Genomic DNA, 15,965 nt, shown 5'->3' on the forward strand with positions numbered 1-15,965 from the left:
TTCTAAGTAGTGATCTTAGCAACAAATACTAAAGTTATACAGGTATGCTTGGTTTTAAGATATTCAACTATGTTTTTTATGTTTTGAAACCAAAAATTAAGCATTTAGAGATATACTTTTGAAAAGTTCCACTACTTAGATTGTAACATAATCTTTGAGTAATTCCACATTATGCTATTCTGCTGTTACTAGTAACCTGTTAGGTTATTTTCACCTTTAGAAACATCTCTCAAGAGACTGAGAATGAATTAACCTACTAAATATTAATTTTATATTTGGTTATTTTCATAAAAGTTAAATTTAACTACATTACAGGTGGAATACTTGCAATTACACATTGCCAACGATCAAAATAAATTAACAGCTACCAACTTTTTCTTCAGTGTTTTACAGCTTGCACTTTGTTCAGCAGATCTGCTGTAGAGCTCAGGCCTAGTAGATACTTACTCAATTCTTTAAGCATTTTTCTAGCAGTTTGCTCTTAAGGGAAAGTAAAGAGAGACTTGACCAAACAGAAATCATCCTGCAAAATTTATTTTTCTGTCTTTTCTCCTGGACCCTCCCCACTGCCCTCACTTCACACAAATGCATAGATAAAAGGAAGCTCCTGTGTCTCCTTAATTAATTATTCTAGGTCAATTTATAGCTTTAAACTAGGACACCAAGTAAATTCATACCAGTTCTAATAACTTAATTGAAAATTGAGGAGAGCCCTGCTATTAATGCAGTGATAGATGTGTAAGCAATTGGAGGTAGCAGAGCAGAGAAGGTAGTTGATCTAAATAAAGTAGTTGAGATGTCCAAGGTGTTCATTTCCTAGAGACCAAAACTAGCCAGTTAACTTTCCTGGAAGTACATCTTGAGAAATTAAAGGAGAAAATGGGGATAGGATGCAGAAGGAAAATAAACGGGGGGGGGATTATATATGTGTGTGTGTACATTATTTGTATTCATATATAGGACTTGTGAACAAAATGGAAGTGGTCTTATCCCTTCGTATTTTTCAGGGCTCAAGCTCTGCCTCATGGCTGTTAGTGCTGTTCACCCTCGACTTATATAGTAAACTGATAGGTAACTAATAGAATTTTAAACAATCTGTCAAATCTAACATCAAATGATTAGTTCACCCTTTGAACTTTCATACTATCAATTCTCAGTTTCTAAAAACAAGTAACAGAAAATGTGGACTTTTTGTATAATTTCTCACATTTTATATGTGGTATCCTTTTCTGTAACTTATGCCTTTTTACAATTTTTTTAATGTTTTAAATTCATTTTTGAGAGACAGAGAGAGACAGTGCGAGCAGGTTAGGGTCAGAGAGAGAGGGAGACACAGAATCTGAAGCAGGCTCCAGGCTCTGAGCTAGGTGTCAGCACAGAGCCCAACGTGGGGCTTGAACCCACTAACTGTGAGATCATGATCTGAGCCCAAGCCGGACGCTTACCCAACTGAGCCAACCAGGTGCCCCATGCCTTTTTTTCTTTATCTTCTCCTTATTCTTCTCCTCCTTCTTTTTCCTCCCCCCACAAAATTTTCTCATTTCCCCCTCTTCCCCTTCACCTTTCCCCCTCCTCCTCCTCCTTCACCACTATAGAAGATCCCTAGGTAATGTCTAAAAGATTTTATTATTTTTAAGAATATGAACACATATGCTGTCCCAAAGACAAAATCATTAATAAGAATTTGATACATATTAACATTTTTAGAATGTGCCAATATATTGATACTAATACAAAGTTTAAAATTCGTTTTTTCTGCCCTGTCTTAAGTGATATTTTGTTTAATTTGTGGTTCAGTAAAACTAGATTTTTCCCCATTTGATGAGTCTTTTCGGTGAGCACATATCCAGAAAAAAGGGCCCTAGATTTTTAAAAAATATATATACTTATTATTTTAGACAGCACACGAGCAAGGGAGAGAGGGACAGAGATAATGTGAGCGCACAAGCAGGGGAGGGGCAGAGAAAAAGAATCTAAAGTAGGTTCCATGCTCAGCACAGAGCCCCACACAGGACTCGATCTCACTGACCTGGAATCATATCTGAGCCAAAATCAAGAGTCAGACACACAACCAACTGAGCCACCTTCGGTGCCCTGGACACTAGATTTTAACCCAGTTTTTAGAGGTGTTAGTGCATTGCTATTCCAAGTGTAGTCTGTGTAGTAGAGTAGTAGGCTTACTTGGGAGCTTGAGAAATGCACAATTTCAGTTTCAACCAAGATCTACTCAATCAAAATGTGCAATTTAAGAAAACCCCTAAATGATTCATATGTACATTAAAGTTTGGAAACAGTGTCCTGGAATATATTGTATGGCTCTGAGTGTGGCTTTGACAAAATATTCAGTTTGAAATGTGGACAAATGTTCAGGAAGGATATAATTTATGAAAATTTTATCATAGTAGTAAAATGGTGAAATATGTTGAATAACATCAAAGAAAATGGAATCATTCATACACCCCAGTATAAAATATCAAAGTGTTGACATCCTAGGTTAATTTTATATTTTTTAATAGAAGGGAGCTTTTAGATATATTTAAATAAAATACTCTAATAAAAACAATTTTGCAGATAAATGAGGCATGCTTAAAGAAATTCTATGAATTCCTCTTTCTAAATAATGTGCTATTTTACCTTAATTGTGGTCATTAATCACCTTCATTATATAATATAATGAGAACATAGGTGGACCCAAAACAAAAATAAATGCTGCAGGAATGGATTTGTATATTTCCTCATACTGACAGACATAATAAATAGTTCTTCTAGCAGAGTAGTATTTTCTATTTTACCAAATCTGTGTGTCTGTGCAGGTCTGCAAAGATCCACTTTAAATGAGGTTTCAGATTCCAGATAGTAAAGGCATTGAACTTATAGATGGCTTACTTAGAATGTATATACCAAATAGATATTAATCTCAAGAATTAAAAACAAGTGTGCTTTTGGATTTTTTTCATTTGCATATACCTATTCAAACTTTTACAGAAAAGACCAAGTTCAAAAGCCATGTTAGAAATTTCAGACCTGATACAAACTGGGTCTCCTCTGTTACCCAGTGCTCGATTTTCCATTCTGTACACTTCTGTTGACCTTTGGTTTTCTTCTTCTTTCCTGTTTCAGGTCCTGTTGCCCATTTTTTCTGTTCATTACCATGGGCATGAAGGGTCAGAAAGGACAGATGAAACAAAAATAAATCAATGGTTTTCTTTGCAAATATATCTGACCAAAAATGATTTGGTGCCGGGGGTGAGACTCACTGAAATTTTGCTACAACAGTATTTACCATAGAGCAGATCCGTGTAAAGTTGATCACCTTTGAAAATCCTTAAACAAAAACAGAGTGATAGAGTAAAAATGCCTACCGTGGACATGTAGTTGTTTTATGAATGCCATTTATTTCTTCCATTTTTTTATAATCCTCAGCATACATAACCATATAACCAGAAAATCTCTTTTGTCATTTTGTTTTTCTTCTTGAGCCAAGGGCATTTTCAGGAGGGTATTGCAATTTTATAAGTGATTACAACTGTCCATAAATTGAAGGTATTCCTCTCTAGTATCCAAATAACAGATATTGCTAGTTCATTCATTTTTCACACATTCAGATATCATTTAGTAGGTTAGTTTCTTTGACACTATTGGTTCTAGTACAGTCCTTGTGTTAGTGTGTGTGTCTCAACCACAGCCTCATTGTTTACTGTAGTCTTCTTTTACTCATCATAAACCTCCATATCCAGTGTTCTGTAAAAGAAGTAATAGCTTTATAAAATTTTGAGAAAACTGGTGATTGCCTGTAGATTTTTTTCCATGAAGAAAGAGGAATTTATTTTGTTGATTCACTATTCACCAAATACTGTTTGTTTAGCAGTTGTTTAATTGTTCACGAAAAGTGGAGACATTCCACTTTGTTTAAAACAGGAGAGCCAAGGTACTAAAGAACTGAAGTAGTCAAATGAACACACTGATGGGCCCCGTTGTGATTCTTTTCAGAGTTCCCCTGGGGGAATCTGGCTGAGTGTTTAGTGTCAGCACGTTGAACTCAAACTCAACCCTGGCAAAGCCTCTGTCTTTTTAAGTATGCAGTTGAAGCCTAAGTGGTATCACTCCTTTCTTTTTAGGAATTTGTACTGATTCGAAGATATTGACTTGCTCTGTGTCACTTCTAGCATGAAGAGGATATATGGGAAGCAGATGTTAGGAGATAAAATCTGTGACTGAAAAACACAAAGGCAGATATTTGTACCGTATGGTATTTGAACCTGTGATGTTGGCATCCTTCATGCTGGACTCCATCCTGCTAAACTTACCAGGCACTGAAGCTGTGCCAAGTGGCAGAAGTCACAGGACTTCACCAGGAAGCAGAACTGACATGTGGCCAGTCTACTTCGTCTAGAGAATGCCCCACCAAAGCAGAAATAAACACATTGTGAAAGACTGATTAAATGGGCAAAGGAAGGGTCTTTGTGCTGTAAGTAAATTGGTCGATTACTAGAGGGGCTTCACCTTAGCACTAAGTGACATTAAAAACCCATTTGTACTTACTGTGGGCAACATAAATTTATTGTGAGTATTTTGTCATCAGTGCAAAGCCTGTGGGGATTGTATTCACAGAATTTGCTGGCAATAGCCAATACACATCCTTCTAAGCATGGTTGACCACTAGCTGGTGTCCACGGCAGAACTGTACCGGTTGATGAGCACTTGTATTTTGATTCTGAACAACTGGTACCCAGTGCCGTTCTAAAACCTCTCAAATAATCCTCCCATGCTATCTCAGTCCAGAGGTGGGCAAAGAAGCCCTCCTTGCATACTTCAATAGACTTACCTGTCACCCAGCCTGTCCTGCCTCCCGCCTGCCCTTCCCTCTTCTTATCTCTCTTCCCGTGGCCTAACAAGCCTGGAAACCTAGAATTGATGAGGGTCCAAAAGCAAGAAATGATGGGTTATCCACAGATAGCCAAGATTCCCCTCAAGTTTTCTTCTTAAGGCTATAGAAGCTATAGCCCACACAGTGTATTACAATCTCGGGTGTAAGAGTTAAGTATTGCCTAGTATGGCTTCACAGCCTTGACTTGTACCAAAATTTTAGTATCTTTTCCTCAAGACCCTTATATAGTCTACTTCACAAAAAGAGAAGTGGATAGAAATACATATGTGGGTTTATTGTCATATTTGTTTCTTTGTTACAGGGGATTGAGATTGTAGCATAACATGACAGTAAAGAAACCAGGGTTTGAAGATATAAGCAAACTGAATTCAAATAATGGTATTATAACTCTGTGACCTTGAAGAAATGCATTTAACCTCTGCAATCTTCAATTTCTTCATCTATGTAATAGCAATTATAATGCCTAATTCATAATGTTCTTGTAAGGATTTAATAAGATAATGAACATTATGTGCTTACTAGAGATCCTGGAACATAGGAAGTACACAATAGACGGCAATTACCCTCCTGATATAATGCTACTTCTAACCAAGGCAATAAAGAATAGTTTGTTTTCATTAAAATTGCATCATCAAATTTCAGAATTAACATTTTGAATGACCTGAAAATTAAATTTTGAAGACTATGTTTCATCAATATCATTTCACTTTTGTTCTGAAATGCACAATATGTATATTCTAAGGATTTAATACTGTTATATTTAAGAATATCTGTATCTTCCCATGGCTTTTTCAGGTGGGCTCTTTAACATTCTATATAATTCTAAGTATGAATTAGCTTATGTAAAAATTACTGTGTCTTGCAACATGGTTCTTCTAAGTTAAGACATTTCAACCACACATACTCTAACTAGTCCTTTTCACTGTGTAATCATTTGTATGCTAATCAGGTGTCTCAAAAAATTGTTTCTTTGTTTTAGCATAGAGCAAACAATCCCTTTTGAAATGTGATGAAATGATTCAAAACATATATTCAATTTTTTTCTTTTATCTACTCATTCCAAGCACTTATCAAGATTTTTTTCCAGATGGAATAATGAATGAATAACTCCTACTAAGCACCTTTTGTTTGGGTAAATGTACCAGTGAGATCAGAAAAAAATCTATTTATTGTCTACATATATTACAGGAAATATGGGTGGTTTGACCAAGGGTCAAGGAACATACTTCTCTCTGAATCAGAAAGATAGTTTTATTTTTTTAGTCAGTGTATATAATTTAATATTGTCTCAAATAAGCAATACAAAAAAAAAAAAAGAAAACCAAAAGGAAAAACCCCAAAAGCCTTGTTCTTCAGTTTTGTGACGTTCTTCAGTTTTTGTTTTCATCGTAATTGTGGTGAAGAGATAATTGGATGAAAAATGATGCTTGTCATCTAGCTAGTGTATTCTCAAAGTAGTTCTTATCAATTCTTAATCTGATAACAAGGAAGTACAGACATAGCATTTACTAGTTGTATTTTCTTATATACATTTAGTCATCAAATGTTGGCATTCTTTACTAGGTTATTTGCAGGGTTGGAGGTAAATAATGTCTTTCAAGAGATTGGGTAATGATTTAGATTTGTAAAATTCCTTTGACTTTTGAGTATTGTCATTTGGGCAACATACCACCAAAATCCTTTCTTCCATTAATTACCTGATATCTACCTGCCTTTGATTTTTAAACCATAATGGGGGACCTGCCTCTAATCTATTATTATGTTAGCCCCTATGGGAGGAGACTAGAGAAATTATATATATATATATATATTGTATATCTATAATATATTATAGATATATAATATATATATATTTCTCAAACACAAAAATAAGTAAAGAACTGTAGACGCATAACCAATGCCTCTGTGTGCAGAAGCAGATGTTGGCTCAGAAGCAACATCTAACACAGAGAGGGAGTGATTCAGTGCTGTCCTCACATGTGGATGAGCCAGTTGGCTGCTCCCACTCATTGTCCTTTTATTGCAGTATGACTCCTTTTCTCTGGGAGATGTGTGGAACTGATTTTGGCTTATTTTTTCCTGTCAGGAATTGATCTTTTACCATACGTCTTACCATGGAGTCATCTCTGCTTCACACTGAGTAGGATTTCCATACTCTCTTGAACTTCAGAACCGCAATCAGTTAGCCATCACTGGGTTACCATATGTAAAATAGCTATGGGGAACACAAGGAAAACACATTATCTTTAGAAATGAAATACTTATTGTCTTTTAGAAGAGATACTCCCATATGGGACATTTTATCTTATGCTTTTTTATTTTATCTGCAAACTTGGTAAATATTTTCTACCCAGGTGTTTTAAAATATGATTAGAATATGTATTCTACTTCTTTTTTTAAATATTTTAAATGTTTTTTATTTATTTTTGAGAGACAGAGAGAGTGTGGAATCCCTAGGATTTCTGTAAGCTAAAGAAGAAAAGTTACCTTCTTTCTGGTTTATTGATTACATATGTATCCATTCATTTAAAAAGAGAGTTGAGGGGCTCCTGAGTGGCTCAACCCATTAAGCATTCTACTCTTTGTTTCAGCTCAAGCCATGATCACCTGTTTCATGAGTTCAAGCCCCACAATGGCTCTGTGCTGGCAATGTGGAATCTCTCCCTCTCTCTGCCCACTTGCGCTGTCTCTCTCTCTCAATAAACAGATAAACAAACATACAAACAAATAACTTATAAAATAAAAAGAGTTGAGAGACAATTTTACAATAAAATTGTCAGCCAGAAGTGTGCTACAAGTTTCAATGAATGCAGTGCTGCTTTTGCTCAATTAGTATACCTTTGTCATTTCTTAGAGAACCTACAATTCTAATCTTTAGAGTTAATCTATTGGGTCTGTAAGAACTTTTTTTTGAGAAGACAGAGACAGACAACAGAGAAGGGGAGGGTCAGACAGAGAGGGAGATACAGAATCAGAAGCAGGCTCCAGGCTCTGAGCTGTCAGAATACAGCCCTATGTGGTACTTGAACCCACAAACCAAGAGATCATGACCTGAGCAGAAGTCAGGAGCTTAACCAACTGAGCCACCAAGGCATCCCATAAGAATCTTTTAAAATGCAAATACATTACCTGTAAGAGATAGCACCTAGTTTACCTAGTTGGCTAGCAAAGAACAAACAGAGCTCTAAGAGATTTACAAAACAAAACATACATATGTATTTTAACTGAGAGGGAGGGAAGGGGAAAAGGAATTTCTAGACCTTATGAAAGAGAAAGAGGTGACTGGATATGCGTTCCAACAATCAAGGAGCTTATGAAGAATACATTCATGGAGAGAGGAATAAAGAAACACTTAAAAGGCGCCTGGATGCTCAGTCGTTTGAGCGTCTGACTCTTGATTTGGGCGCATGTCATGATCTCACTGTTCGTGGGTTTGAGCTCCACGTTGTACTCTGTGCTAACAGCTCAGAGCCTGCAGCCATCTTCCGATTCTGTGTGTCCCTGTCTCTCTGCCCCTCCCCTGCTAATGATCTGTCTCTCTCTGTCTCTTGAAAATAAGTAAATGTAAAAAAAAAAAAACACTTAAAACCACTGATATTTTTTAAGCCATCTAAGTACACTGAGTTTCCTCCATCAGCATTAGGTTTAATGAATAGTAATGCTGCAGCGAACATCCTTAATAAAACAATGATTTCATTTATTTTCTTATCTATTTGCTGGTAAATGGAATGTTAGAAACCAAGACAGTTGATTGGCTAGTTGATTGTTTCTAAAATTGTAAGTAATGGCAATGGTTCTCTAGCTACGCCCATACAGTGTTTTTCATTTGCCAGTTTTGGCTGATTCTAAATGTTTACAGATTCAGTGCTGGGAATATTATGACTGACCCTGCTTTTGTTGGATTCAGATGCAGACAGTTAAACTGATTAAAAAAAAAAACCACTTGATAGATACGTTCTGAAGTTAGCAAAATACACACGCACACGAACTCATGTGCATTCACGCACACACACACACACACACACACACACACACAGAGATCTGTATTAATATAACAGAGATTCTAAATGTTTCTAACGTTTTTGATATCAATCTTATTAACCGTCCATTTATTCATACTTCTATTAGTAGACACAGTGGTGACTTTGGTCATAGCAGAATTGCTTTAATATGGTACAGTTTTCCTTAAGTGACCAGGCACGCTTTTCATATATTAAATACATAAATAAAGCTCTTCATGTTAGATGCAAGGAATTTTCCTACACTGAGGCTTCTAAAGAGTAAGGGCAAAAGAAAAAGACTTCTTAACCCTTGGAAAAACTTATCAAAGCTACAAAATCTTCTTCTCCAGGCCTTTAAAAATAGGACAGATGTCAGAGATGGTTTAATGGTAGTGTAGCTGGACAAAATCAATCACCTTTACATCTCTTCCTGTTCTTGAGTTTTCACAGCATTCATCTGTAATATGTAAATGCACAAGCCATTACTGGAAACTATTTTATACATAAATGATTTGAGTGAGTTACTATTAGATTGAGTGTCCATGTGTCTTCAGAAGTTCTTATTCATGTCCTTGTATCCTCAAGAGTAGTCCTATAGATTACTCTAACAAATGATATCAATGAATATTGTTTTATTTAGAAGTTGAAACTCATAAATCCAATTTTAATTTTCCTTGAAATACTATAAATTTATTTCTTTCATTTAAATTATCAGTCAGTTGAAGTAACTAACATGCAAAAGTAAATTATGCTTGAAAATTACAAACCCTTATGAAATACGCAGCTCTAGGAAATTTATAGTACTTCTTTAAAGGTATTATGTGGTCCAATGTTATGTTTAATATTAAATATGTATGTGATATTAGATGTGTTTCTATGATACACCAATTTTCCCAAGGAATATGGAGAAAAAAATGTGGCTCATATACTTTACAGTTTTCATAAGCAGTTGTAACTATTTTGACTTCTCAGCCATGAGAATTACACTATAATATAATATTTACATTTACTTAATTACGTAGAAATTTCCCTTAAACAATGGTAGCTTCTAGTATTTCTAGGAAACTGGATCTGTGTAAAAAAAAGCTCTTTAAAAATAAAATGAAAAAATGGAATAGAAAAGATTAAGCATTTGCAATCAAGTTAATAACATTCCAGAAATCTTTATTTCTTTAAGTGACACTAAAAGTTTGTTTTTGAATAATTCTAGGAAAGATAATTTTTAAGGCAGTTTTCACAATTCTTAGAAATTATGAGCTCTTCAATTTATTAAAAAGAGACTCTACACAAGATTCAATATTCAAAACATAAATATTGTATGACAGCCTACAAATAGAAATAGTCCTATATTCTTTATACACACATATATATATATGTGTATGTGTGTATTGTTAATCAGTATTAGGTTTTACTAGAAGTTAAGCTTCAAATAATTATTTATAGTATATTAGGATCTCAGTCTTTTAAGTGAATAGATAGGTATAATTAAATAATATCCAGAAGTGTATAATTTTTCATTTCTAATTTCAAAAGCATCTTATGCTTTTAGGTGATGATTTTATATAACTATTTTTTACTTGATTTTTATATCAACCAGTAATCAATATGTTTTATTCCTACATTCCACTTTACATTGTGTAGTAGGAATAAAATTTAAAAAATAAAAAATAAATGAAAGGCTTTGTGCCTCAAGAAATTTATGTGAAACTGCATATATTAGTACAGTTAATAAACTATACACAAAACTATACAGTAAGCTATATTGTAAAAAAATATAAACAATGTTTGTATGAGTTCTTAGGAAATGTGAGATCAGTCACACACGTGCACACACACACACACAGACACACACACAACCTCTTAATTGGTATAGTGTTTCCCAAACTATGATTTCATTTGCCTGTTATAATAATCATGTGAGGTAGACCCTATTATTATCCCATTTTTTTCAAATGTGAAAGAAGAATATCAGTACTGAAATTCAGTACTTTACTCAGGTTGAGATAACTAATAAATGGTAGACAAAAACTCCAATTTAAGAGTTTGGTCTCTAAACTTAATAACTTCTCCATTATGTGATGTTATTTTTCATAGAGCAAAGTTGATGGAGAAGCCAGAGTTTGGACTTGAACAAATTAAAAAAAATTATGTTTATTTTTGTGAATGAGAGAGAGCACTAGGGGCAGAAAGAGAGACACAGAATCTGACGCATGCTGTCAGCACAGAGCCCGAAGCAGGGCTCGAACTCACTAACCGTTAAATCATGACCTGAGCTGGAGTTAGATGCTTAATCGACTGTTTTTGGTGGGTGAGAAAGAGGTGGCTTTCTGTATACAGAAAATTTCAGATGTGGGAAAATTTTGGAGTATTTTAGGGAGGTAAGGTGAAGGATGACTCTGAATGGAGTGAAAGTACTAAAAATAACTTTTTAAGTCTCAGATAGATGATAAAATCAGGTCACAGAGTTCGGGTTTGTGTGGCCAGCAACTAAGAATGATTAGGATTTTGACAGTAGTCATTTGGTGAAAGTGATATTTGTAAATCATATTCTGAAAATGGATTGATGGTGGGAAAAGGTAAATCCTAGAGTATGGAATAAAGTAGAAATCTACTAGGAGTTAAAATGCACTGAACATTCATTCAACAATAGTAATATTGAGCCAGGTGGTGTACTAGATGCAAACTAGACATTTGTGATTTTCTGGCAGAGATAGAGGGAAGTTTATTGAAAAGTATGTGTAATATGCATCCAAGTGGGTTCATGGAATGGTGTAAGTAATAACAGAAATAGTGGGGTTAGAGTATGAAAGGCAGAACAAATAATGGCAGAAAGTATGTCTAAGAAAGAGGAATTGCTGTCATCTTTCAAAGGATCCTGTTTGCCTCTACTTCACAGTTAGTGGGGCCATGGAGACATTGAGAAAATGCAGCTTATCAGTGTTGGAAGCGGAGGCTGGAGGGAGAAGGAAGTGGGAATAAGGCAGACATAGTGTATATTTTGAAGACATTTAACAGCTAAAGCAAGTATGAAAGGAAGGATGCCATTTGCAGAAAGTCCAATGAGCATGAATGACCTTATTCTTGAGTGTAGGCTAAGTACATTGAATGAAATTATAAGCAGAGGATTTAGAACTATTGGGAAGACAGAAATGGGGAATAGAACCACGTGGCAAATCTTTGTAGGACAAAATTCAGAAAGTGGGAGGTGATAAAGTATAAGGTAGAGAGGTTAACTTTGGGGCAAGGATTGATGGTGGCCGTGCTAAGATATGATGATACAGTGACAGGACAGATATTTGACTGTATCTGCCATTATAGAAGAAAAATCTCTATTCCTTCCCCAAATGTGCTTTCACAATTATCTTTAGTCCAAAAAGACATTTTATGAGGCTTAATATACTTTTAATCATTTTTTTTACTCAGCAGAGTAAGATGTTTATATATAAAAATAATTTTAACATTCAAAACAACACAGACGAGTCACATTGTCCTTGCATTATCCTAGAGGCTCATTTGTAAAATGAGGCTGAGTTTAAAAAATGAAGCCTATTTCAACTAATTGGGTAAGGCTTATAAAAATTTTAAAAATATAAAAACTACTTTCCTGTGTTCATATGTTTTAAATCCTTCTAATGATAGAGTCTTTCTTTCTTATAATTAATTACTATATTTTAAGTTCTGCTACCATGTTCAGGTCACCTAAAATTACTGGGAGTGTTCTGAATATATGTTACTAAATATTGGAGTCATGTTCTAAGATTATCTTGCTCATTAAAATTTTGAAGCGTGTTTCTACTATTTAGAAATTCTTCATGCAGTCCGCTGTCATTGCTTTCTCTCCCATCCCCCAAATCATAATGATTTACCAACTAAGGAAATAATTCTAGATACATCAAGTAGCTTCCGATCCTGCTCCTTGCTATATTCAGATTATGATTTCTGGTTGTGAAATGTTTAAATGCCTAAGATTTTCATGAGATGAATCATCTAGTGCAACATTGACATATTCTTAGGGATTCATATAATCTCTATTACCACATTCTTTTTTTGATGCAGATCAGTGGGTAGAAGTGGTGATAGGGTTAAGTCTTTATTTACAAGATAGACTAAAGGGGCCTCATGGGATATACACACTTTTACTGCACAAATGATAATTGGGAATCAAGGATGGATTATTCCCCAATCTGCACTAAATACCCATATTTCTGGTTTTCTGGGTTTCTGGGATAATTTCCGTTAAGGCAGACATTGTTATTTCTTAAACTGCCCCATCTTTTAAAAAGACAACAACAAAATATTGAATTTAGCATAGTTTTTCGACTCAAATATCCCAGCATTAGTCAAAGGGGTTTGAAATATTGATTCCCTCAATTTTGAGGTTAATTCCCAAGGCCTGAGGCAACCTCTGCAGAAAACTTCTGCTATTTACTTCTGTGTAACTTGCAAATGTTGTTATTGTTATAATATGCTTTGATATGACAATTTGGGAAGGATTGGTTAAGGTACAATCCAACAAGCCATGCACCAGCTGATGGAAACCAAGAAAAGAATATGTTAAAAATGTGGAAGACCATAGTGACTAGTCTACAAGGAAACTACTTAACTCTTTCTTTATTCCAAACATTTTTATTGTCCCTACATGTTACCACCAGGAAGAAGGTAATAGTTTTGTATGTTGCTTTTGAGAAACTCAAACTTATTTTTTTGTTTTCTCAAAATCTGTAAGTGGCTGATCGTCTCTTGAAAACACCAGATGTGCACTTCATTCCCTCTATCATGTTTGTCAGTTATTTAACAATTTTAAGAATGAAAAAACATACTTTGATTAGAGCCAACACATGTATCACTTTAAAAATCTTGCTTTTAATAGGAATTACTGAGTCATCTTTGGTCTCTATAAGATTTCTAAAGTCTTTCAGGTTTGAGGTGTTATTTCTGTGGCTACTTTTGGAATTTTTATAGAGAGATCTAAACATTCCTGGCCTAAACACTAGGTTGACATTCATGCAAGGATGCATATTCTAAAATTTCAAGAATTGGCTGACTAATTTTTAAAAGAACTACATTATGACTATTGATTATAGAAATTTATAGCCTTTCAAAATGAATATATATTTTTCAATTTTACTTTTAAATTGAATATATGTTAACCTTAAAAATATAAGATTTAATATGAGAAACTCTCAACAGTTTTATTTCTATAATTTGGATTTAAATTTGTGTATTTGTATTCTGATTATGTGTGTATGTATGCATGTGTTTTTAAAATATTGATACTGAAGTTACAGATACATGTTACAGTAAGATGAGTTGTGCATTTTGAAGTGACAGGTATTTGACAAAACTAATAGCTTTGTATGGCAGTAATTGTATAAATATAAATGAAAAAATACCAGGAAACCATTTAGTGAAAATACTTCATCTAGCAAAGCAACATCACAACAATTTATTTATATCTCCCACATGCAAAAGGTTGAAAGCTGATTTAGCATAAAACTAAATCATATATACCTATTATTCATTTTGAGAAGATATTTCAAGACATAGCTTACTTTTGGTAACTACAGCTTTTTTTTTTTTTTTCCTTTTGGGACTTGCAATATAAAAGGAAGTTACGAGATGGAAGTGGTTACTAAAAGGCAACTCACCTTCTTGGAACATTCTTTGCTTAATTATGATAAAGCAAACACTTTCTTAGTGTTTGCCAGGAAAAATGCTAAGAGCTTTTGATATAATCCCTACAACAGCCTGGTGAAGCATAAAGAAGGTACATAATTTGTTCAACTTCTTGTTTATAAGTGATGGGACCAAGAATCTGCTCCAGAGTCTATTAACGACTCGGCTCTGCTGCATTTATTTACATGATTGACACATGCTGAATTCCAATTTTGAGCCTGCATCTCACAAAACTCACAAAGCTCAGTGTTATGCTGTCAATAACTTTTGACATTCATAACAAGCCTACAAGGTAAACTCAGGTGATAGTTTTATTTGCACATGAGAAAACTAAGGCTTACTTGATTTAATAAATTAACATCCCATGGGTATTAGCATAGCTATGATTAAATTCTAAATGTGCCTGACTGTAGAATTTGGGCTGTTATAATAGTCAGTGTCAGATTAACATATGATTGCAGTCATATGGTATGACAGTACTCTGGATTTAGGAGGCCTGGGCAAGATTAAGAGTCATCATGGGGAATTTGCAGAGTGCCTACTGAAGAAGTCTAGATAAAATTTGGGAATTAGCAACCTAAAATTTAGATATAGCAGTGTACAGTTTGGATGTTTCATAACGACTTGGCATTATTGAGCTTCAAGAAAGGCTTGATATTCCAACCTAAGCATATCTTTAAAAACAAAGGGGGATCATATAATGTACTGCTATCATCAGAAGAGGAACTAAGTGAGTATGCTCAGTTCATCTTAGCCTTCCCACTCCTTAGTAAATTCTATTGTGTTATAACTGCCCAGTAAAGATTTTTTAAACACAAGAACCCAGGGGTGCCTGGGTGGCTCAGGTCATGATATCATAGTTCATGGGTTTGAGGCTTGCATCAGGCTCTGTGCTGATTGCTAGCTCAGAGCCTGGAGCCTGCTTTTGATTCTGTGTCTCTTTCTTTCTCTGCCCCTCTCCTGTTCATGCTCTCTCTCTGTCTCTCAAAAAAAATAAAATGTAAAAATAATTTAAACAAAAGAACCCACATATAAATAAGCATGTAACCAGCTGTTCTTCATAAAGAAGAGATTAAAATGAAGTATTTTTTTTGGATTGACATAACTTTGTTAAATTCTACTAAAATCATTTTGTTCATGGTACCTGATTTAATTCTGACAAGAGCTCTGCCAAGGAGTTGCCATTATCCATATTTCACAGTTGAAGAATTTGAGACTTACAGGTTTTAAGTACCTTGCCCATTTAATCTAAGAGATAGATCAGTGACTCAAACCAACTCTTAGACCTTAAATCTATGCCACTTAAGTTTGAAAAGAATTTGTGTCTCCAATGCATTATTAAAAAAATAATATTTTCTATCCAATGAAGTTTTAAGAACTGGGTTTTTAATCACATGAAC

At 34.5% G+C, this 15,965-nt stretch overlaps 1 protein-coding gene across 1 annotated transcript in view; it reads left to right on the forward strand.

The window, feature by feature from the left end:
• Positions 1-15,965, forward strand: part of LRP1B (LDL receptor related protein 1B) — a 1,807,041-nt gene that overhangs the window by 623,909 nt on the left and 1,167,167 nt on the right. The gene's annotated exons all lie outside the window — the stretch shown is intronic.

Source organism: Suricata suricatta, chromosome 3, assembly GCF_006229205.1.
Source record: "Suricata suricatta isolate VVHF042 chromosome 3, meerkat_22Aug2017_6uvM2_HiC, whole genome shotgun sequence".
NCBI classification, from domain to species: Eukaryota; Metazoa; Chordata; class Mammalia; order Carnivora; family Herpestidae; genus Suricata; species Suricata suricatta.